Genomic DNA, 24,418 nt, shown 5'->3' on the forward strand with positions numbered 1-24,418 from the left:
CACATGACGGTGATCCAAGCTGTGCAGAGGCTTGGATGAGGCTCCAGGCGCTGAATCACTTTGATTCTCCTCCCTCCCCTGCAATGATCACACATAGAAAACAGACATGACTGAGAGAGACTCATGCCAATTTATAAAAGGAAAGTCACTTTTCGACACAACCCTCATGAAAAAGGATTGTTTGGTTTTGTCATTTAACAAACACCCCGATGGGCTGGTGAGGAACATACTTGTCAAGCTGAGTTTCCTTTCTCAGGCTAGAGGAAGGTGGGTTTAGGAAACCGTAGTGGCTGCAAAAAGGTGATTGGTAGCCTTGAAATGGGATCTGTTCCTTGATGGCCTTCCTCTTCCTTGGCCACAGTCATATTTCAGAACCAAGATGGTGCAAAGAACTGACAAACATATCTTCCTGCTGCCAGAAAAGTGCTTTGACAAAGTGATTTCTATATGGCACAAAACCTTTTGTATTTGAAGAATATTAAGGATACAAATTGAAACTCACATTGATGTAATATTAACTCTATCCTCTCTTTATTATGAATGAGGACATGCCTAATTATGAGTGTGTCCTGTTGTGCTGGTTTAAAGGTGAACCAGCAGGGGAAATGAACTCACCACGAGAGAGATTATAAGCCAGACCTAAAATTAATAATAATATTACAATAAATACACTGACACAAAAGGGAAATTGCTTTCAACTCACAAAAACCCAGCAGTATAACCCAGTGTCCTGGGGCACAAACCCAAGGTGGTTTGTTAGCCCTTATGCTGAGACCCCGGTGGCTCCCCCAAGTCCAGAGCAAAAGGAAATGAAAAACCTGTTGGTGCAGGCGAGGGCTGTGGTCTGGGCGAGAGCAGTGATCTCCTCCTGTCAAGGTCCTGCTGCTCCTCTAGATCCGACAAGAAGTTCCTGAGGTCTTCTTACCCACCACTTATGTACCCTCAGGGAGCACCCAGTCCCTCCCCCTGGGTGGGGACTCACACAATGGGTGATTAACTCTGGGGGCCAGGGGGTATTGAACTGTTGATGGCCCATTAGCAGCTCCGCCCCCCTCAGGCTGAGTGTGAAGGTGCTAATGACTCCCTGGGCAGCTGCTGCTAATGGTCCATTGTCCTTGGGGAATGAATAGAGGGGGTAGAATACACAGCTTTGATCACCCCACACACAGGGTTAGCTGGTCCCTCCTGCTGAACTAGGACACCTGTGTACATGGGAGGCTGACCCCAAGCTCAATCAGTCAGGTAACACAGCAAATGGTTAGTGTCTTTGGGCACATCTGTGTTGGTATCTCAAACCATGTTGATATCTGGGGCACAGGTGCAGGTATCTTGCACACTTTTGTCGTGGGCAATCTTGTGCACTACAGACTAAGAGTTAGCACAGGCAGGTTGGGACATCTTCAGTCAGAGCCAGGAGTGTTTAATGGGATGAATACAACCAGAGAAAGCTAAAGTTAACTAGTGTAAATGTGCTTGACTCCTAGCCCTACTTGTTCCTGAGTTCTAGAACTCATTCTCGCCTTAGTCACACCTTCCTTGACCTCTGCTTTCTCACCAGTTTGTTTCAGCCTTGCCTGCCCCCGTCCTATAGTGTGTTCCTGCCTAGTGCATTCTACACTGATCCCACTTCTCTTGTTCTCTTGTTGCCTTGAGCAAGGAGGATTCCTGTTGCTGAGTAAGGTGGGATTGCCTAGAGTAGGTTTAGGCTCCTAAGCAATATGGAATGGTTCAGAGCCTGGGCAGGACTGATGTTAAATCACAGATGAAAATAGCTATCTGTCAGCAGTGTTCTTTCTGTTATTTCTGTAGCCCAGACATTTGTGCTGCTGAAAAGTCAAAAGTGACATATATGAAAAAAAGAGACCAATAAATAGAGCTCGAGGTGAATATTCAGTATACTGTAATCTAAAAAGTAAAACACAGGAAAAAGAGGGTGCAGGTTTTACTAGGAAGAACCTAGTCTATGCTCAGGGATAACTCACCCTTGAAATCAGTGATGGGGCTTAACAGGAAAAAGGTTTTGAAGTACACATGCCTAAAGCTGGAATTAATGCTAGCTCAGTCAATGTTGTTTTTACTTGCACTCAGTATCATACTGAATCCAAGATCTGCATCAAAACTGTTTTAGCTGTATTCACCAGACTTTGAGACTTTGGTAATAATTGTTTTCTGCTTTGCACCTCTGGAGCTGACCTTTTGTAATTTGAGGCTTTTTTCCTTTGCTCTTGCACAATTTGCAAAAAAACCCAAAACAATAAAAAGCAAACCAAAACAAACCCAAAAAAACCCCAACAAAAATCAGCATAACCCAAAATTTCAAAGCAATTTTTTGAGGAGTTTGAGAATATTCTCTTTGCTGGAGTGAGCCCATGTGAAGCTGTAGCATCTCTGTTCCCTTGACAAGGGAGAAATCCTTATAATGACTGGCCATGGTCTCCCTGGCCCAGCCTGTTTCTTGAATTTGGGCAGCTTCAGGCAACAACAGGTAGTTAGCAGCTCCATGGGTAGCAAGAACAGTTTCAAGCAGCAATTACAGCCATTTGTCTCTCCTCTCATCTAGAGGAACTGAACTGCTACTGCCTCCTGCCTTGCTGCCTTCAAAGCCTTTGGCCTTGGCCTGGCCATCACCACTTTGAAGTTCTGTTCATTATGCATATGCCAAGAAATCCCACTTTAAAAAGTCAAGTCCACTGAGTCCAGAAGAACCACTTGCATACTTCAACTTTTGTGTGTTTACAAGCACTGCATCACCAGGCTTCACCTTGGGTTACCACCACAGAGATTAATGGGAAAACTGTTCAGAGGGTAAAAACATACTGGAGTATATGTCTAGCAGGATTTCATTCCACGCTTAAATTATATAAACACTCTTATAATAAACATCTTTGGCAAAATCTATGACCCAGCTGTGCCACTTTTCTTGCAGTACTTCTATTCCTGGATCCATTCTGCCAAGCTGTAGGAAATTTCTTGAAGTGCCTAAGTAAGCATCTCCTCAGATCGTGCTCTCATAGCAGTCAATAGACAGATCAGCTCCTCCAGACATCACATCCAATCTTAGCTCCACTCTGGAAGTGGAGACAAAGCCAGTCTTTCTTCCAGGACCGTACTGGGAATTTACAGTGACGACTCCAAAAGTAGTCTCAGTTAGATCCCTAAAGGTGGGGGAAGGAGAGGATACCCTCATGTCTTAATGAGTAAGATCCACCTGTAAGGTTATTTCTAAAGCCCTTGCACCCAAAACTCCCCCTGACCTTGAGCTGGCTATTCAAGGTGACTGAACTGGTCCTGCTCCTGCTGCAGCTCTTTGTGTGGGTCCTGAACTGGAGCCATGGGCTCGAGCAGGGCCATGGGTGGCTGCAGCCGTCTGTCCTCTGTGCCCAGAGCTGTGAGATCAGAGTCTGAGCATCCACATTCTGCACATGGAGGGTTTTGCACTCCACGTACAAATTATTTTTCAGTGAAGAATCATGTATCGTACAGCAAGTCAAAGAGACAAAAATCTTGCCCTTTAGAAATTAGTCTTTAGCTGTGGAAAAAAAAAGATAATGTGTATTCATGGCAAAAAATGTAGAAAATAACCTCAAGAGTTAAATCTGATGAACATAAAATACTGCAAGAACTATAACTATAGAATTATAACTCAGGATATTCACTATGTTCATTAAATCTCTCTCATGCAGCATTTTATAAGATCAACATCTTTTAAAGTAATCTTTCTCCAGCTATTCTGTATTAATGACTATTTACATAATAAGTTATTTTAAAAGGTATATACATAACCTACCTCTTTGAAGATATGCACTGGATAACTTGGAATAAATCCTGCCTCATTTAATACAGATTTTCTGAGACATGTAGAAAAATAGAGAGTCCTGAAAAACCTGGAAAGAATTCACATCTGATGAAAAAGAAAATATTATATATGATTAAATTTTCCAACCAGCTTTAATAAATACACTGATATTTAAAACAGAGCAAAACAGAATAGTGAGGTATGTCAACATTTTTCAAAGCTTCTAATCATTTTTCAGAACATGACATGCAAATTTATGTCCAATTATCATGATTTCTTTTTGTTTTAAAAATGGATGTAAAGTAATTGCAAAGGTAAAACAGTATTGGAACATGCTGTTAAAATTTACTAGAATACCTAAATCATCTTGACTACAAAGTAAAATGGGGATCACTATAATGATCAAGTGATTTAAACTAAATTTAACGCAGCAAGAAAAATATGTTTTTTTACAGCAAGGAAGTAAAGGTAAAAATAACATTTGCTATATGAGATTGAGGTTTGTTAATAAGACCAGTAACACTTTTCCCTTTTAAGTCCATATCACATGTAAAGTACTCTAAAATCCCCACTTCTTAAAATCCTATTTTTGTGGGTCTTTCAACATTCAGATGTATTTTCTGCATGTAGAATTCAGTCCGTCATTTGGTGAACACAATTTTTAAAGATACAGTACCTGAGGTTCTGGAAATATTTCATTATCTATCTCAGAACACTCTTTCTAGCCTGCCACTCGTACTTTTTATATTTGAGCAAAGTTGAAATAGGGAAACTAAAGCAAAACAGAAAAGAGACTGTAACATGAGTCTGTTCAGCTGCAGCACAGCCTCTCTCTGAGAGGAGATCTGGACACTAATCTCATTGTTGATTTACATCAGATTCTTTTAACTTTTGTCCGAGTCTTTACTGAAGCTGTTCAAATCAGTTTGTAAATGTAGAGTGAAGGAGCAATTTATACCATTATCTTGACAGGCAGCTCAATCAGGATAATTCATTTAAAATATCTCTTTAAAACTCATCATGGAGACAGAGCATTTAATACTTTCCTTTTTCAAAAAAGTAAAGATGATGTGCTAAGGAAATGGGAAATTGGAACACTTTTTTTTTTTTTAATTTTATTTTCTAGAAAACAGATGTACTTAAGGTCTTATTAGCTTTCTTTGCACTGATGTGATAATGCATGATGCTTTCCAAGCCATGAAGGAGACTTTTTAAGGAACCTATTAAAATTACTTGCAATCTGTATAATCTAAATTCTAATAAATAAATGTTTACCAAGTTATAGTAAGAGAAACAGTGTCCACATTACCAGAAAGTTATTACGACTTTAAAACACAGTTCCCTGTTCAGCAAATCAATTTAACATGTAGGTAGTAGATGAACAATTCCCTTAAATTAAAAGTATAAGGAACTCTGCTGCTGCCATGGAGTTCAGACATCTAAACCAGGAATCTTTCCAGCAATTAATAAGTAAGGCACTCACTTTCAGAAACCTTTCCCACATGCTTCAAATTTAGGTCCTCCTTAGGAGTGCAGTTTATCTGAACTGGCTCTTACCTATTAACTTCAGGGATAGATTTTTCCTGATGATTTTATTGCTCAGGAGGCTTTATTTGCAACTCTCAGTCAGGTGTATCTTTTCATCACTTTGTAACCTCAAGAAGGGCTAGCAGGCTTATAGTCTCTCATAGCAGGGCAGGATCCTTAAACTTCATGTAAACTGGACCTTTGCAGGGATGTAGCTTTTGCCACACTTTGAATCTTCTCTCTGGTCAAAATCTGAGGGCTGGCAGGGCTGTGCAGGAAGGATTTTTGTGAAAGATATTAGTGAAGGGCAGAAAGCTGCTAAAAGGGACTTCTACATATTTGTATGAAAGGGAAAACCTGATTGCTTGGGAAAGCTTGATTAAGAGAACATAGTATTTCTTTATAGAAAGTGCCCAAATATTTTTCAGACAAGAGTCCTATGAAGGAATTAATATACTGTAATTTTGCTAATAAAACAAAGGCTCAGATAACTTTTCTTCCTACTATCACAGAGGCAGCCAGTGGCAGAAAGACAACCTGATCTCTTGTTCTATACTGCTACCACTGGGACATGTTGCTTCTTCTTTTCTTGAGGAGTTATTGACATGTTTATATCTCATGATAAATAGATATCTATGCAATTTCTAAATATGATAGGAAAGAAAATCTTTTTGGTTTGCATGTAAAAACAGTGAAAAAATAAGGAAAAAAGTAAAGAGCACAACAAAAATAATAACATTTTTATTATTTATGAGAGCACACTCTTTCATAAATACATAGACAACTGGACAGAGGGTTTTGGGTGGCAAGGGGCTCTCCTTGTGTCCACTGGAACACCAGGCTCCAGCAGGTTTACCTGGGGGTGCCCAAAATACCTTAAACTCTGGAAGCTTAACCTATCTGGGGAGGAATTTTTAAGCAGATAAGGGCTGTATAAAACTTTTCAATTAAAAGGGCTGCTATTCATCATAGAATGAACATCATGATTTTTCCAAACAGTGAGATACAATGACAAAATTGCACAGCAGCACTGGAGAATAAATAACACGCGTTTCAGGCTGATAAACATCAGAGTACAAACTGACTATGAAGATAATTTATATTTGTTTTTCTTTGGCTATTATGAACTTTGATGATTTTCATCCTAATTTAATAGCATGATAAATCATTTTTATGAATGTCATGCATTTAAATTGCTTCCCTGTTAAAATGTGAGCTAATTGTCCTTGGTCTTGGAATAAAACTTCAGGGAAAATAAAATACTGTTCTGAACAACCCAAGCCTCTTAAGTTTAACAAAGTTGCAGCAAAGTGCAAATGTCAGAACAGCCTGCTGTTGTGTTCCTTGCTGGAAAAGATAAAATTGGAAAGCCCTGCTGTGAGTTAGTCATTGCTATTGGGTGAAGGTCTGTGGCTGAAGGAATTCCAGCACTAAGACTTGCCTCTGAGCACCCTGGTCTTTTCTGACCGTAGCAATGGCTAACACCAGAAGCCCACTGTCCTGGGCAGGCTTTCACACCTGCCTTGGACATGGCAGTGCTGCCCTTTCTGTAGAGAAAGAGCTTTGCTGCTCAACAGCCCATGTGCCTGCTCCTTGGGAATGACACCAAAGAATACCTTATAAATGAGGTATGCTTCCCATTAGGGATTACAGCATCATTTGATCAAAGTCCACTGGAAATAGGTCTTGGCAGCACAGACATTCTCTGTAACTCTTCATTTGCTTGAGTCTGATTGGCAAAGCTGGGAAAAGCAATGCTGATTTGCAGGCTAGAGGAGAGAAGGACACAACAACGGTTTTATTGTTTTTGTTGTCTTTCTCCTTGGTTAAAGAATGGCTGTGTGAAATTGGTTTTACAGATGCAAAGAAAACACTGGCAATGGGCTTATTCTTCTATGGAGTTGATCGTGCCCTACACGCTGGCCTAACTTGTAAAAGTAATGCAGTACAGGCATTGCTTAAAATTAAACAATTTTTTGGCAACTCTGGTGAAATATATTGTCATCGGCTGTAGAGCACCGACACACTTGATAGAGTTAAAGAATGTTTGGAAGACTGCAAGCTCTCTCTGGTTTGAGTTTAATGAAATCTGGGCAATCAAAATGTCTACCTGGCAACACACAAGAGACACTTTGTGTTCATTATTTTGTAGTCAAACTATCTATCTGCCCTGGTGTGCAAGGCTACAAATTTGTATACATTTTTGTATCATCTATTTTCATTGTAAATTACTCATAAATTAGATGCAGACATTTAGGCACCTTGGGTTTCTTGATTTCAGTTTTGGTATTAGGGATCAATGTTGCTGAGTTTTGTACATTGATTCCTCTCTTCAGATCAGTGTTTGCACACTGGGAAAAAAACAACATCACTCCATTGCCTCTTCTTCCTATTCTGTGGGCTACATATCATAACATTTAAAAAGATGAAATACTTGTGCAATGCCATTATTTATGGCTTTTTTTTTTGAACACTGCAAAGCATCTGACAAATGTAAATTGATCCTGACAAAACCTCAGTGAGTTATTATGCAGCTAAACATGTCCTCCATAGAGATGGCAAAACATAAGTGATATGATTTATAAAAACCTCTATACCCCAAATACATTCTGAACATAGTCCTAGTTAAATACGTTTAAGTCAGTGTTCCTATTGCTCGTAAATCTACCATGCCTTTAAAGCAAAAGGCAGAGACAGATGAAGAGACCAGGTCCCTTTTTTCTGCCATAGTGTGCCTCAGTGCTTGCACTTCAATGCAAGAAAATTAAGGAATAGTACACTGACGTGCTTGGTCTTTGTCTTGATCCCAGGTGATAGTACCAAGCTCGTTTGGACACAGAGATATGTACACATTTGTTTTCCCCCATCAGTGAAGAAGATGAAGTCCTGCTCCCAGCTTCCTCCCCATGCTTGAAAACTGTCCAATTGTTAGTATGTGGGCAATGCTATTAAAAGAAACAAACAAATAAAACTATAAAGTATGGTTTCTACAGAGCAAGAGAGAATGGAGGATAAGAGTGCTTTCCTACTGAAGCAGGCTCTAAGTTTCTCTGAGAAGTCTTCAGGCTTCTCTCACCCCTTGTCTCTAGACACCCATGTTCCAGTTCATTTTACTTTTATTTCCTTTTTCTGAGTGTAATGTGCAGATTACACAGCTGTCTTTTTGGTTATTAAATGGGTTTTAATAGTTTAAATATATCTCATGTCTGTGTATATAATGGTCCCAAACATGTTTATGGCAGGTTATGTCATTGGTTCCCTTGTTAGCGAAACTAACAAAGCTTCTCCACTAGCTTAAGAGGCCTGGGAATTTTGTGCATCCTGTTCTTGTTGCTGTATGTCAGAGCTGGGCGGATTGCCATTATACCTCGGTGCATAATTCAATGGTTAAGAACATGCGAGTGTGTCTCCCTCTAATGTGTGGCTCCAACAACAACCTGCTCATTCCCCCAAAGCCAGCAAAGGCAATCTTGCCAATTCTTGTGATTTTATTGTGAGTCCCTTGATATTTGGTGTATGCCTTAAAAAACATAGCTCCTGGAGTTAATATGAATGCATAAGAACCTCAGCTTTCATTTGAAAAATAGCATAAAATAACGTATTCTGAGCCTTCCTGTTGTGAAAGTGTTTGGAAGTAGACCCCAGTGGTAAAAAAGCCCCTAGAGAGCAAATGTAACCAACCCCAAATGTGTTATTAAAATCATATCTTGTGGTGTAATTTTTGTTTAAAGTTCATGAGTATGGGAACCTGTCTGCAACTTTTGGATGGCTCAAGCTGGCAATGTAAGGATGTTGTTCCTGTTCAAGTGCTGGGCTTTTGTACTTTTGATGTTAAAATTCCCATGCTTGATTCCCAGTGACAAATGTTGTGCTGATCCATGCACTGCTCAGGATTTGACTCATCTGCAGCCAGCAGCCTTGGGCCAGCCTGTGGAACCAAAATCCAGGTATGTTGCACTTAGTCAAGGACAACTCTCCTTTGTTTGCCTGGAAGACAAATCAGACCTATGCAGGTGCTAAGCAAATTCCTCCCTGGTTACATCTGCAGGATTCAGAGACCCCTCAGCCCCTTTGTTCTCAGCTCCAGAAGCCACACAGCCATGTTAATGCTGCAGTGCTCTCTGGATAATGTATCCTGCTTTTCAGCATGGTATTTAGCTTGGGCACCCTTCCGCACTAACACTGAAATACAATTTCCAGATGTGAGCAGCTTGGGAATTTGGAGTACAGTGCGTTGGTATGTTTGCAACACTGTAAGTAGAGTTATCATAACAGTGCTCAGGGAATTGCTTTTTCATAATAAACTGCCCCAAAGGGCCCTGTACCACTAAAGCTAAAAGTTGTGCTTTCCAGCACACTATGCCCACAAATATTTGACAACTGTTGTGTTCATACATGTGTAAAAAAGGAGCATCCTAGGCTGGATTTGCATGCTCTATGTCAGACTTTTAAATATCTGCCCATGGATATATCTAAAAGCACCCTCTAAGTTGGACTGGACTTTTTGAAGATCACAATCCTTTCATCAGAAATTGGCACATGTAGCTACTTCAGCACTGGCTTGATGATACTCACTGCTTGAGGTCTTGATATTCTACATCTTGCTGCCTTTTTCCATCCATTTCCTCCTTGGGTTGAGCCAACACCTGTGGTCCCATATGGGCAGATTTGGCAGGTGCAGGGGATGGATAACAAGCTCTGGAATATATTTTTCCAAGTGTGTCATCTGGCTTATAGGAGAACTCTGGCTTAGCTGTACTGCCAGTACTGGAATGACTCTGGAGCTGTCTCCTAGTCAAATGGTCATAGAGCTGGCTGGCTTGCTTTGTTTTCCTGGACAGTGTATTGTATTTTTTTAATATATATATATATATTTATTTCCTTTTCACTGTGAGGAATATGGTCTATATGAAACATCTGACATTAAAGCCTTGTTTTAAATTCCTTCTGCAGTCTGTATGCTAGGTCCATTAAGATAAAGGGAAGTCTTTTTCTAGTCTCTGTATATGTATGTGTTGTAGCTGAGAAATGAATTCTAGGAACTACCTGTGTCTCTGCTTGTGAAATCCAAATCTGAACTCTAAGAATGAGAGCAGAATTCCTCACTTGCAAAGCCACAGCTGTGGTTAATGATCATAATGAAGATGAAGCAGCACATTTTCTTGCAAACATTAGTAACTCCTGTGCACATTGTCCACATTTTGCAACCACATTTTCAAACCACGGCATGTTTTTCAGAGGACAGCTGCTTAAGGAAAGCCTCTCTTGCTACCAAACAATGACACTTGGTTGCAAAGGTCTGCTCTTGATTTAAAGAGTACAAATACAACAGGCCTGGTGGCCAAGCACTAAAAAAATCAACAAACAAATAATCAGCTAGCTATTATTGATCTTCATTTCCCTCAAAACTGCATTGGAATTCAGCATTCCTCAGGCTGAAGGGAATGAGAAGTTCATTTTTGAGTACTTGCCATAATGCATATGTCACTACTTGCCACTGACCTTCCCTCATTGCAGCCATCTGCAGCCTTCCTGAACAAAATCATGTGCAGCATTGTGTTTAATGTTCCTGAAAGAGAAGGGAACATGTAATAATTATTTTAAAATAAACACCAAAGGGACAAGTACTGTGTTCTTTGGCTTAATACATACATGGATGAAATCATTTCTCTAAGCAGGCCTGCCAATGTCTTGTTTCAAAGTCTGAGCCTGGGAGGAGGGCTGTAATCACTGAATGAAGTGTCGGCCATCCCTCCCCATTCCCACCCTGCTCCCGGCTCCACGGCAGCCCAGCGAGGTGCAAACCTCAACCACCACAGCACGATGGCCATGACGAGAGGCATGAAATATCTGCTCAGGATAAGCATATGGTGTGAGCATTAAATGTGATCAGCCTGTCATTCCTGGCCTGGGGATGTGTGGGTCCCCTTGTGGGTGCTCTGTAGTAACCAATTCAAGTGCCCTGGCACTGGTTCCAGACTTTGCCTGCATCTCAGCATGGAGCAAACACACATGCTGATGGCACCATTTGTCATGGGCTCAATCTCCAAGAACTTGTGGTGATCAGCCTGTCATTCCTGGCCTGGGGATGTGTGGGTCCCCTTGTGGGTGTCATGGGCACTGCTCTCCCACCTGGCACTGAGGTGCTGTGGCCGTGGCGTGGGGGGCTGTGCTTTAGGGAGGTGCAGCCAGTGCTGTGTCCAACTCCTGTCTGAGTGCCCCAGCTCCCAGCATAGGCAGCATTAGCCAACTGTGCAGATATACAAGTTCTTTTGTCCATGTTAGATGTGTATGTCCATTCTCTCTCTCTGTCCCTTACTTCCTTCCCATTCTGTCTTCCCCTTTTTGCTACATCTGTGCAGCCAAAGAAATATCCCCAAAGGCACCTGAAACACAGTGGTGGTGGTACAGAGAAAGGGTTCCAGTTTGACATGTGGCACAGCCCATCCTGAAAAATCACCCTGCTCTGCCTGGCTCTTAGCACACATTAGGCTGAATGTAATGCTGGGATCCCTGTGGGTTATTCATGGCACCCATGGTGAAGTCAAGAGTAGTGAACTCAAGGGTAGTGTCCAACTTATGTGTATTTCAGATGCATTTTTGCTTCTCTCTTTTTTTAAAAATAGTTGATGGGAAAGGGAAGAATTGGCATTTTTGAATGTGACAGTGTGCAGCCACAGAAGTTTGGGCATGATGACCTCTGCAGTGTCCTGGTCAGGGCTGTGTTCCTGTGCTACCAATGTGCCAGGACAGAGGACCAGGGACTTGGCAAGGGCATTTATCATTTCTTGGCAACCAATGTCCAGTTTAATTTTTAATTACCAACTAAGCCAATCTCAAGATATTACCAATGCCCTCAGAGGGAGTTGCATCAGCCTGTATTCAGAAATCACAGTGAAAATACAAACTTTGCTTTGGCATTCATTCTGAGCAACATTATTAAACTTCAGTATAATTGAGATGAGACTCTCTAACTGACTTGTGTTTTGGTTTTAATTCCCAAATCATTATTTGATTTCACTGAGATAGTTCCTATCTTGTCAAACAGAACATGGTACAGACACTGCTTATTTATTGTTTATAGGAAAATCTGCAAAACCTTCTCCCACGCAGGACTGCATAATTCCCACTTGGTGATAATTGAAATAAGTGGGCTTCATCTTGTCTGTCCAGGAGTCTGGCTTTCCCCCATTAGCATCGTTGCTTTAGCTCTGAACCAGAATAATTCATGCCAATGAATGCTGCGCCAGCATGAGGAACGTTTACGGACAGACTATCTTTCACTATTAGACAGCACAGAATTAGAAAACAAATGCTTCAAAGGCTTGCAGACATCTCAGGGTGAAGATGCTGATCCAATGAGCAACATCCTGAACAGATGTCTGCTCTGTAATTAGTTATGTGCATGTTAACACTAGCAGGTGATGATCTGCCCACCAGGCTGAGTGTGTGTATGTGTGTGGGTGTGCAGGGTGTGTGTGTGTGTGAAAGAGGATGATTTTCTGGACGCTGACATTTTGATGTACAGTAGCATTTGATGAAATGCATCGTTTCCCCTAAAGAGGGACCTGATTGATCACAACAGGTTGAGCTCTATCTACCTAGTCTTAGCCATGCTAGTTGGTGCCTAGGGAGGAAATTGTTACTCTCCAGCTTGTGAAATGAGTCATGAAGAAGCAAAGATTCTGTGTGAGTTTGATACAGTGTTCACTATGTCCTCGAAGAGCTATTTTAAGAAGAATTTGGCCAGAATCCTCGACTTTTGATTACACTTTTTTCTTTCTCCTTGCATTTTACTGTTTCCCTGTAACATGTTCTAAACGTTGTGTGCCTTGATTTATATCTGTAAATAAATCTCCTTATTTATGAGGATGTAATGTCCCTGGGGTCCAGGAGGCCTCAGCCATTCCATGTAGCTGAAAGAGACGTTACCTAAGTGGACCATGAATCAGAAGAGGGGCAGACAGGGAGAACTATTTTTACCGACCCACTTGACTTGTGAGGAGATCTATCCGAAAGGCACATGGGGGCAGCTGGTGGGGGGACTGAGAAGGTGCTATGAATTATACCCTGGGGTATCATTTCTGAATGTTACAAGGTGCTGTGCTGAATTATGGAACAATGGAAGGAAGCAGGAGAGACAGTGGGAAAGTTGTTCATGTGCTACCTAAGCAATAGCCTGGGTATTCTTGACAGAGGAAGAAAGGTAGAAACCAGTGGTAGCTGCTAAAAGGAATGTTACTCTCTGTTGCTTGCTTGCCAGAAGCAACCTGATAGAAAACATGTAGCAGCTGGAGTTAGGCTGGCCGCAGTGTAAGCATGATAGAGCTTTACTTGCAGGTCTGTAGTCTTCACTTCCATTCCTCCATTGCTTCTGATACCATGAAATAAAGCCCAGTGGTAACAGTGCCATTTTTGTCTCATGCCCACAGAGAGGTTACCTTTCCATTCTTTCTGTTTGAGTGGGAAACTTACAGGACATTTGTGCTTCTCTTGGGGTAGAAATTTCTTCCATCTTTTTCTGGGCAGGTTCTGCTTGGAGAGATGTGGTGTGATCCACAGTAAATCCAGATTGTGAGGAGTGCCAGTATCTGTCACTTGACTTGTCTCTGTGTTTATGGCCTTTTTTGGTAGCATAGAAACCTTGTCCCAACATAAGTATAATTTTCATTGCATTCACTGTGAGATTTCACAGACTAGGGATCAAAAGTATTTTTTTGATTTTTTTTAAATAGGTCTTTATTTTTCAAGATTTTTTTTACCCATTTGTCTTGGTAATAGTACTGTTCTAGCTCCTCTCAGTGAACTGGAGATGAAGAATGGCTTTATGTGCTTTTACAGATTTGTTTTTGCTGGTATGGTCCTGAACTATGGTTAGAAAAGTAACTGTCTTGGAAATGCTGTCTTCTCACTCAAAATATCTGTTCTGGCTTCACTTTGGGTCTAAGTTTTTACTATGAGTGATTAATAAAGATAATGTGTTTATTTTAATAAACTAACAAATGTTCTACTAGCACAGTCTGTTTAAAAACATTTTCATTGACTTTTCCCTTAAAAGGCTCTAATTTCATGTAAAGATTGGGCCATGAGCATGAAAAAATGTAAAGATTTGAGCAAAACCAGGAAATATTTCAGAGGAAAAATATTATTAGAAAGAGCTATGTCAGGCCAGCCTCATGCCCACAGTTTCTCATATAGGCCTGACCCCATCTCTTCATCCTGCTTTAGTCACAGAATTCCCACCTTTCTCTCCTTCCGTGTTCTGTGTGAGGACATCTCGGTGTGTTGGGGGATGCAGTCCAACCAGCATAGCATTTAAACAACCAGCATAGCATTTAAAAATTAAAATATTTGTTTATAAATTATTTTTACTCCTCAAAAGGCAACGCTTCTGCAAAAAGATAGAAAAACTCTGGCATAGGTAGGAGGCTGACTGAATTCCTTGACATGTCACTTCAACACACTTATCAGCTTAGTAATGATGGCAATGTCTTACTGCTAGTAGTGAGGTAAGAGGCAGAAAGCAGCCATGCACTTATCAACTCCCTTGAGGAATTTGGGGAGTGACAAAGAAGAGAAAAATCATCTTTCATCTTGCACATAGACAAAATATGATATTCAATCACAGAAATAAAAGAGCACACAACAAGCCAGTCTTTGTCAGCTTTCTAATTATAGTTACAGACAACTATATAGCCAGAAGCATGCAGTCCTCATTAAATCTGTGGGAAGTAATTGTTAGAGTCCAGAGAAGCTGGGATAGTGAGGGGTTGCACAGAAGTCATGTAGGAAAAAATGATCTGAGGGGAAGTACCACTCTGTGGTCTCATCTTTGGGGACTGAGGAACTGAAATGCTAATATTAGCAGGACATGACTTTTTTTTTTTTAGTAATTCAGTGTGTGAGTCATCCAGGGATGCTGGAGATGGTTATTCAGCCACTCTCTTTGATACTTTTGAAGTACTTTCCAGTGAGAAAGCTTCCCTTCCCACCTTTTTATGACAGAGTTTTCCTTTGCTTTGGCCTATTTTTTATAGATTTTTGACACTGGTAGGAGATGAGGTTGCCATTATTTTCAAAACATATGAATAAACAAGCAAACAAACAAATAAACAAAATTTCTCCATGTTTGATTCAAAAGAATATTGGTTGCATGTGGGCAGCTGTGACTACAAATCACAGAGCAGGCTAAGTAGGAAGTAACTCACAAGGATCAGAGCAACAGCACTGAAAACATCGGGGAAGTGCATGACAAAGCTGGCTAAAATATCTGTGAGGTGTCCAGGTGACAATATTAATGGAAGAACTCAGACAACCTTTCAGAAAACCTTGAAATCTAAGGTACAGGGCACTTTGATAGCTATTTTTGGAACATAGGAACAGTATATTTGCTTTTCCTTCTTTCCATGTGTCTGTTCTCTCTTAGGATTCTCCTGTGGGGAAAATCCCTTCCTGAACTCTTACTACAATCACCTGTCTTCTTCACTTTTGATCATGTGCACATGAGGCTCTCAACATGTATTAATGGTTTGATACAGTAGAAATAGTGGAATGATAAAGCAATCGGTCAGATCAGCATTTTCCTTGAGATCGTTCCCCAGGGAATCATGAGTTTAAAAAAGAATGAAAACTTCTTCAGAGGAAAAACCCACCTCATGTTTTCCTTGGTCTCAGGGATGTTTAAAAGGGACCTGAAAATCCCCTGAATTTTTCTACAAAAACAAATGACTGTGTGCAGGCAGCTGCCCCCCAGGAGCTGTCAGGAGGAGAAGGGAAATAAGGTCCTCTCTGCTCCTGCCTCCCTCACCTCCACCTCCCTCCCAACTGGGCTGGGTCAATATCAAGGAGTGAAGGAAAGAGTTCCATCTGCTGCCATGTTTCCTCCTTCATTACGAGCCTGACAACCATTGCTTCTACGCAAATATTTTCAGCTTTAAATTGTGGGATTCTAACAACCTCAATTTGTACCTCTGAGCAGAGAGGTGCTATATACAAGCCTGTCACTCACACCTAAAGATTGTCCACAGGAGCCTTTGAGTCTAGAAAAGCATAGATGCACAAACTGAAAGACATGTTACTGATGATTTGCTTCTATTTATTCCCAAAGACCAGTGTGAAGGAGTTTAAGGTCTGAATTCATTCTTAGCTGTGTACTGAAGTTGACAGAGTTAGTTTCGAACTGAGTTTGGCAGTATTTCCATATCCTGCAATTCAGCATGGAATATGTAATCATCTGACAGAAGGTTCAGTATGTTTAGTTGTATAACTGCTAGAACAGATAAAGGATCAGCCAGGCAAACAGTGAAATATGAAAACGGTTCTCGTAAAAACATCCCAGCCGTGGGGCTTGCATCTGCCAAGACTACTCCGTGGTGACATGAATGGACATAGCATTTAACTACTCCCCAAGACAAGAGAGGATTACAAGGAGGTGGGGAAAGTAGAAGAAGCCAGAGCAACCCTGCCAACAATAGCAGGTTGCAATACTTAATCTCAGTGCTTGTGCCAATGCGCTTCGAAGCTGCTGTTGTTTTTATGAGGAAAAATGCAGAAAAGACTAATCTGTGTATTTATGTCTGTCTGGAAATGTTATAAGTGCCGTGTGGTCATTTTGATTCCAGAACCAAAGGGGTCGGTATTCCCAGAATGGGGAGACTTGGACAGGGTGCCAGAACTCAGCCACGACACGTGGGACTGAAAGCAGAGAGAGTGAGTACATGGGGGGATTCAGCAAAGTGGTACACAAATGAGGAACTTCACCTACATTTCCAAATTATAGAATTTTCTGACTGCTCAGTGTTACAACCTGTATGCCCTTGAGAAGTTTTAGAGCTTCATCTTCAGACCTCTCAATTAGCAAAATCATGTAATTTGCTCATTTGTTCTCTGTTTTGACTATAAATGTTGTTTTGCAGGAGGTTAAGGTGGTAATGTGTGCTAGGGTGAGCATCCTGGATACCTGAAGCTTTAATGAACATTGACAATAAGTGCAATAGAGGGACAGTGCTTGCATGAACAGCCTTCCATGCCAATATTTTTCTATGCTTGCCAGTATAATGTTTTATAAGAAAAGGGACTGTGCCTTATTATCTACTCTTCTTTCCATTCTCAATTGCAGCAGAGGATTTCTTGACAAAATAGAGTGGATTTTAAATAGTGCCTGCTATGGTTTGGTCTTTGGTCTCAGGTAATTCTTTTGACAGCAGCAGTGGACGCTGTCAATACAGTACCAGTTTTTAGTGGGCACTAGGGTCTTTATAGAGGTATCAGGCACATCACATAGGTTATTGATCAGTATTGATATAGGACAGGCTTAACATAAGAGATATTTGCATCCTGGTCCTGTTACTTGTCTACTGCAGTCACCAAAGGCTGCTGGTGGGTGCTTTGGTGTCAGGTTTTGTCACTGGCAACAGAGCAAGAAGGAAGCAGATTTTCCATGGGTTGTTTGAAAGATCTACAGGAGTGGATTTGTATTCATTGGGACATGTGTTCCCTGAGGAGGGTGGAGGAATAACACAGACAATTTGCTGCTACTTCATACTACTCTTTGGTTATACAAAAGCATAATACACTGATCCGTCTTTCCTATCTGATCCTGCCATGGTAGTCTCCATGCTGTCTAAGGGTTTGTTTAATAATGTGTCCCTGGTGGTTTGTACAGTTTTGCTTTAATCCAGCTAAAGCCTAGCTCTGTTTGACTGGTAAAAGATAGTGACACGTAGAAGTAGGGCTTCTTTGGCTTGCTCTGTTGGGTAGGACAGATACTTGGCAGCTGAGTTTCCCAGCGACGTAGGGATTAAAGTGAACCTTGAGTTTCTGTCTTACTAAAAAGTCTCTGTCACTCCAGACTTGATATTTTTCTCCTCTATAAGCCACAAACTATGGCAGGGAAGAAACGTTTTCAAGATGGCAGAGCTCCATACATGGTGTTGCAGGATGTCAGTTAACTGTAATGGGAATTGCACATCTCTGCAATACTCATGGTGTCTCTTGACAATGAAGTGTTATTTTGGAGCCAAATGAAATGTGTGTGGACAGGTTAGAAGGTGAAAATTTGCACAATCCTTGTCTAAAACTGATTTATCTCAGCTTCAAGAAGGATTTCTTGATGAAGTGGGGTAAACCCGGACTTACCTGAACCTCCAAAGGTTTGCTTCCATTAGACACATCTGTAAAAACCCATCTTATAATGTCTCCGTATCTGTTAATGTTTCTACAGTTTTTAAGGAATGGAAAGAACATTTCCACCATAATCATCACATATTTTGATGTTCACTCAATTCTGCAGCCTTCCAGATCCAAATCTGACTGTTTAACATGATAGCCCTACACAGCAAAAATGAGATTTCTGAAGCGTGCTGTGCAAGTGGGAGTTTCAGCTGAGGTGGAAGACCAAACCATTTCCTTTGGAAAAGGAGTAGATAACAAGGAAAGTGAATGTTTAGCAATGTGGGTGCTTAAAATATATTCCCACACGTTCTGCTGTAATTTGCCTCAATAATTCTGTGGAAAAATTTTTTCCTCATGTCATCTGGGATCAGATCTCTCAAAGATACGAAACGAAGAGAACGAGAAACTGCCCTTCAGCCTGAAAAAATCCCCAAATCAAGCAGCAAATAAATAAACTTCATGTTGGTGTAGTCAGACACTAATACTGCATACCTGAAGATGTAATATCATATGAAGTTTATCAGAGGGGTTGGAACATTCACACTGGTGTTCTCGCCAAAATTCTCCTGGGCAAATTGCTATCCATCTTCTTAAATCCTCTTGGCAGTTTCTACTGGAGGAAGAAAAAAGGTTTGCCATGTGCTGAGGCCCTGGACTGCACTTAGGTCTGGGCTCATGCCCTGTCTCTGTGCACGTTCCCTATCTGAAAAATGCAACGTTGACATGCTCTGCAGGTCAGTTGTCCACCGGTGATAGTATGGGATGGGAGATCAGGGAATAAATTATGGAGAGGTTTGAAGACTCTTAGCAGATGAAATCTTCCTTATCCTGTTCTAGACACTTGTTGCTACTGTAACAGCTCCAACGATTGCTTGCTTTGCTCCGTAGAGACAATTGCATTTTACCAGTGCTATGGATGGGTGAAATGACCCTTGTAGGACAAAATGTTGTACAAGTGCCATAGTATATGGAAGAAATGTGAGTCATAAATCATTGTTAAGATCTACTGGAAAACATATCTGTGCCCCAGTGGCTGTAGGTTACTCTGTCAGAGCACTTGACACAGTACCCATGACTGGTATTATTCGGCATGTTTGGGACACAAGTCCATAAAGATGGAGGCTAATGGCTGCTTTAACAGGCATGTAAGTTTTGGCTTAATGAATCTGTTAATATCAAGCAACTTTCTTCCTCCAAACAATGATGCTGGTAATTCACAAGCTGTTAGTCTTGGAACCCCACTCTAACAAAAGCCAGCCTCTCTGTCTGAATGTTGCTGTTTTCATATTTTATTGCAGAAATTACACGAAAATATTTGGCTTGTCTAATGAGGGCTTGACAACATAGTATATATTGCTGAAAATGTGTCATCACATTATTCCTACAAAAATAAACTTTTGTGGGTTTTTTTCTTGTCCATTGGCATTTTGCTAGTTCAAACTGGGGAATACAGGATGTCTGTGTAGCTTGTCTAATAATACAAAACAAATGATATGGGTTTAATGCTGGTATTATCAGGGCTACATAGATTGTTCCTTTGCACTTACACTTGTTTTCCTCTCTCTTTAGATCTGTAGGTTTAGACTGTTCTTGGCATCTAGAGTTTCAAAGGCTTTAGGAACATGGGGTTTGACCTCCCTGAATGTCCTTATTAATCCGTGTTCTTATGTGCTAGATCATGCAATTTGTTTTGCAGGAGGCCTTCAGGGCCAGGAAAGCTTATTGTGGTTATCTAATCTGACCTACTTCATTATGGAGGTCACTCAATAGCTCCCCCAGGATTTCCTGCAGCTGGGAGAGAGAGTGGTTGAAGAAAGTTTTCCATTGTGATCAGAGATGGCTGAAGGCTTTTTGGCAGTGTAGGCAAAATTTCTTTTCAGGGCAGCAGCAGAATGGGTTGTGAGAGAATAAGGGCTGGAAGGGGTCAGGGGATTTCAGAAGATGGGGATGAAAATCCTGGGATCAGTCAGGAGGACTCCAGTAGGCAAGTGTGAGATCAGCATACTTTTGGAGACCACAAGTGTCAAACAGGTTTAGGAAAAATCACAGAGAACTGCAGAGAGGATATGGAGGTGATTAAGGTTATTTTTTGACTTGTGTGTGATTCAGGAGGCGGTCACAGGGCCAGGTGGTTTAAAGCTGAAGCTTTATAAGTTAGAGATGGAGAAGAAAAGTCATGGATTACAGAGAGGGAATGGAAGTGATGAAACTTTTGGGAGAGTTCTCAGTGGAGGGCAGGAGGGATTTGAGAGAGGACTGTCATTTGAGGCAAGGATCCCTCTGCTTCCCTCTCACTCCGTCTGAGTCCTTCCTCTCTGGATTTAGAGCTCCTCCACTTTGGTGGAGTGTGAGCATCACAGTCAGCCCCAGCCAACTCATCAAGGTGAGAAACATGCTCCTGTTTGTGCAGTTCCTACTTCTCCTGCTGCACCTTGAGAGACTAAAACAAACAGGTTATAGGTAGGCAATTGTCTTGAGGGGACGTCTGGAGAGCCATCTTTTTGATGCCAGGAGTGTCAGGATAGGTCATAAGCTGCTTTCCACTCCAACTGGGCCCCACTACCATTCCCAATCCTCTCCTTGGGGCAGGATCAAGGCATTATCCTGGGATCCAGCTGAGCTGTGCTGTGGCTCAGAGGGATCCCCCTTCCATTTTCTGGCATTGCATGAGAAAGCAGTTTGTAGCTCCCCCTTCACACTGCTCTCCTGCTGTTGTGATTTGGCTCTGGTCTTGTATAAAAGCCACATAAGTGGTGGAAAGTCTACCAAGGCTCTTGGTAAATAATTTCAATGAATGGTAAAAACCACTTTACTGGTTTGAATTTATTTACCATGAGAAGCATAGGAGAAAAAGAAGTGGAGCAGAAGAAAAGTACAAGTTTTAACAAGGCTGGTCAACTGTTGAAAAAATGGATGGCAAAGACGACTTTTTTCTAGGTGCAAGGTTAGAAACACAGGGCAGAAGAAAAGAGAAAAAGCTGACATGAATTGGATTAGTCAGCTAACGAAGGATTGAAGCAATACATTATATTGCTACTGTGGAGGAAAACAAATACCTTCCTCTCAGAGATGAGAGATGAGGAAAGAAGTGGATATTTGTTCACTGTAGAGTGCAAAAAGCTGATGGCTGTCCTGTCAGAAAACAGGGTCATTGGCTCTGTGAGGAGGAAAGTGTGGAAGTTTTAAGACTTCCAGACCTGGACTGAAGATTTATAAGCTGTTCTTGTAAAGAGAAAGGAGAATTTCACTTTTATAAACAGAATTTGTCAAATATCATATATTTTGTGTCCAATTTGGTATTCCCTCTCTGACACTGGCTCAGACCTGATTTTTCAGAGGAAGACAGTGTAACACACATACACACACACACACACACACACACACACAGAGTTGCTCTTTTATGGAGGGGAATCAGGCCACAAATAGACAATTAAATCCCATTTTGTTTCCCTGACAACCTCTAATCCAATTTTTGGCTGTGTACTCTCTCCTTTTTGCTAGCCACACTGCGTGACCTGTGACTAGAAGCAAAGTTGAGGGCTTTCTGAAAGGTCATTCATTTCATGACACAGACGAAACCTCACAGAATAAGGAGGTAAGACGAGACCATAACACTGGACAATACTGTTCCTTTGGATCCTGGACTGAGCAAGACAGAGAATAAGGATATAACCTGAGAAGTATAGAAGAAAAACATAGACTGCCCATGTATCTGCTTACCCAGTTTGTTATCACAGAATAATAGAATACCCTGAGCTGGAAGGGACCCATGAGGACCATGGAGTCCAACTCCTGACAACCCAAGAATCCCACCCTGTGACTGAGAGCACTGTTGAACTCTGTCAGTCTTGGGACTGTGACCACTTCCCTGGGGAGCTTGTTCCAGTTCCTGACCACTGTCTGTGTGAAGAACCTTCCCCTGAAATCCAACCTAAACCTCACCTGATTCAACTTCATGACATTTCCTCAAGTCCTGTCACTGGTCACTTCAAGTCCTGTCACAGGCAAAAGGGATCAGTGCCTGCCCCTCCACTTTCCCCTTGTGAGGACGCTGGAGACTGTGATGAGATCTCTCCATTGACTCCTCCATATTACTAACAAAAAATACAGAGGTGCCATTGTGTAAATGGAAATGAAAATAAAATGTCTGTTTTGACAACCGATCCAGGTCCTGGGGGAATATTTGCCCAGAAGCATCTCTCAGGAAAACTGCTGCTGATGGCAGTGTTTTCCCTTCAGTGACTGAAGGAAAAGGTGTAATGAAGAAATCAAGTCATCCCAGGTCGAGAGTGGGAGTCCAGCCAGCTGTTCCAGGTGTGCCGTGGGGCTAGTACACATCTGGATGCACTAGGTGGCAGGATCTGTCTGCAGCAGAGAAACGTGCTGTGGGAATGGTGTTTGCATGGGACAGAGAGCAGGTGGAGAACATATTTCCTCAGAGATGCCAAAAATGAGTCCAAGAGATCTCTATCTAAAGATGGTATGCAATTCATTACCAAATGCAAAACAGTCTGCTCCAGCATAGCTCACTGATAAGCAAGAGACTTATATTTTGTTGATTGAAAATGAAAAAAGGGAGTTTTGCTATCAAAATATCTATGAGTCTTGTCTTAGGTAAAAAGAGAACACCATGGGAAACAGCTCAATGTCCTCTTCCTCTGCCTGTTTGATATGCAATAAACTTAAAATTGAAGTACTCCTTAAATCTTGGGTACACAGAGATTCATGTCTTTTCTTGCATCCTGCTCTTGGCCTGACAGAAACTTCATTTAATTCTTGCTTGTAAACTATGCTCAAGAGCAGCAAATGGCAGGTGCATGTGAAGACCTGAGGTCTTCACCAACAAAAGCAGGACCTTGTTTGAGAATTCTTGGTCCAGGGGAGGTTTCTTTTATGAAGAGAATATTACTAGAAATGCTGGTGGCAGCTATGGTGGCAGAGATATGAGCAAAAGGAAAAATCACCATTGCTTCTGTGGAAGAGGATATTGAGTTGATATGATTTGGCTGGAACTACATGGAAAGTTAATAACAGGGCCAAGACTGATGCCAAATGAGTTGCCTGGAGCCCTGAGTTTGGATGTCCAGCCATGTCTGGTGTGAAAGCAGGTGTTAGCTCTTTTCTGAAGTATGGGCCAAAGATGGGGACATTTCCTGACAAAAAGAAGATCAAAATTGGGAATAGCAACAAACCCAACTATAATATTGGAATGCACACAATCTGAAGGTGTACTTTTGTGAGGAGACAGCTACAGGTTTTTCCCACCACAAAGCACTGAGGTTTTCAGCCTCCTTTTAGCAGATCCCAACAAGTCACACATCAGGTATGTGTTTCCTAGGTGAGATCCATGCCTCTGCTGTGAAAGAAGATTTACAAGTCATAAAAAATTGAAAGCCATTGATATGGTTGTAGACTTCTCTCTTTGTTCTTCAGAGACACAAACATAAAAGACGGGCCCAAAACAAAAGGTGAGTCTTCATCCTCTGTGCCTGTGAGGGACTCTGTATACAACCTGGGATTTTTAATTTTAGTCAATGACTAAATGGACTTTAGGTCATGACTTCACATGGACTTCAATTGTTTTGGCTCCTCTCTGACAAGCAAATAGTTAAAACCAGGTGGTAGACAAGACCCAGACACAGTGTCCCTTTATGTGTTTCTCTGAAGAATCCACTTATGAAAAGGCAATGTAGCTTTTTTCCCCCACAAATTTGCAGAGTATGCTTTCCATTTCATGTAGGTCGTAGTATACATTGGCTCATTGTTTCCTATAACAATCTTTGGTCAATGGTCTTGTTGCACATAATTAATTCTGTCTGTCATTATCTGATCTCTGTTCCCACATCACTTGCTGCTTTATACCACTGTAATTACAGCCTTAGTTTAACTTTTGATCTACAAAACGTTGAGAGAGAATATCGT

Source organism: Pithys albifrons, chromosome 2 (genome assembly GCF_047495875.1).
Source record: "Pithys albifrons albifrons isolate INPA30051 chromosome 2, PitAlb_v1, whole genome shotgun sequence".
Taxonomy (NCBI): domain Eukaryota; kingdom Metazoa; phylum Chordata; class Aves; order Passeriformes; family Thamnophilidae; genus Pithys; species Pithys albifrons.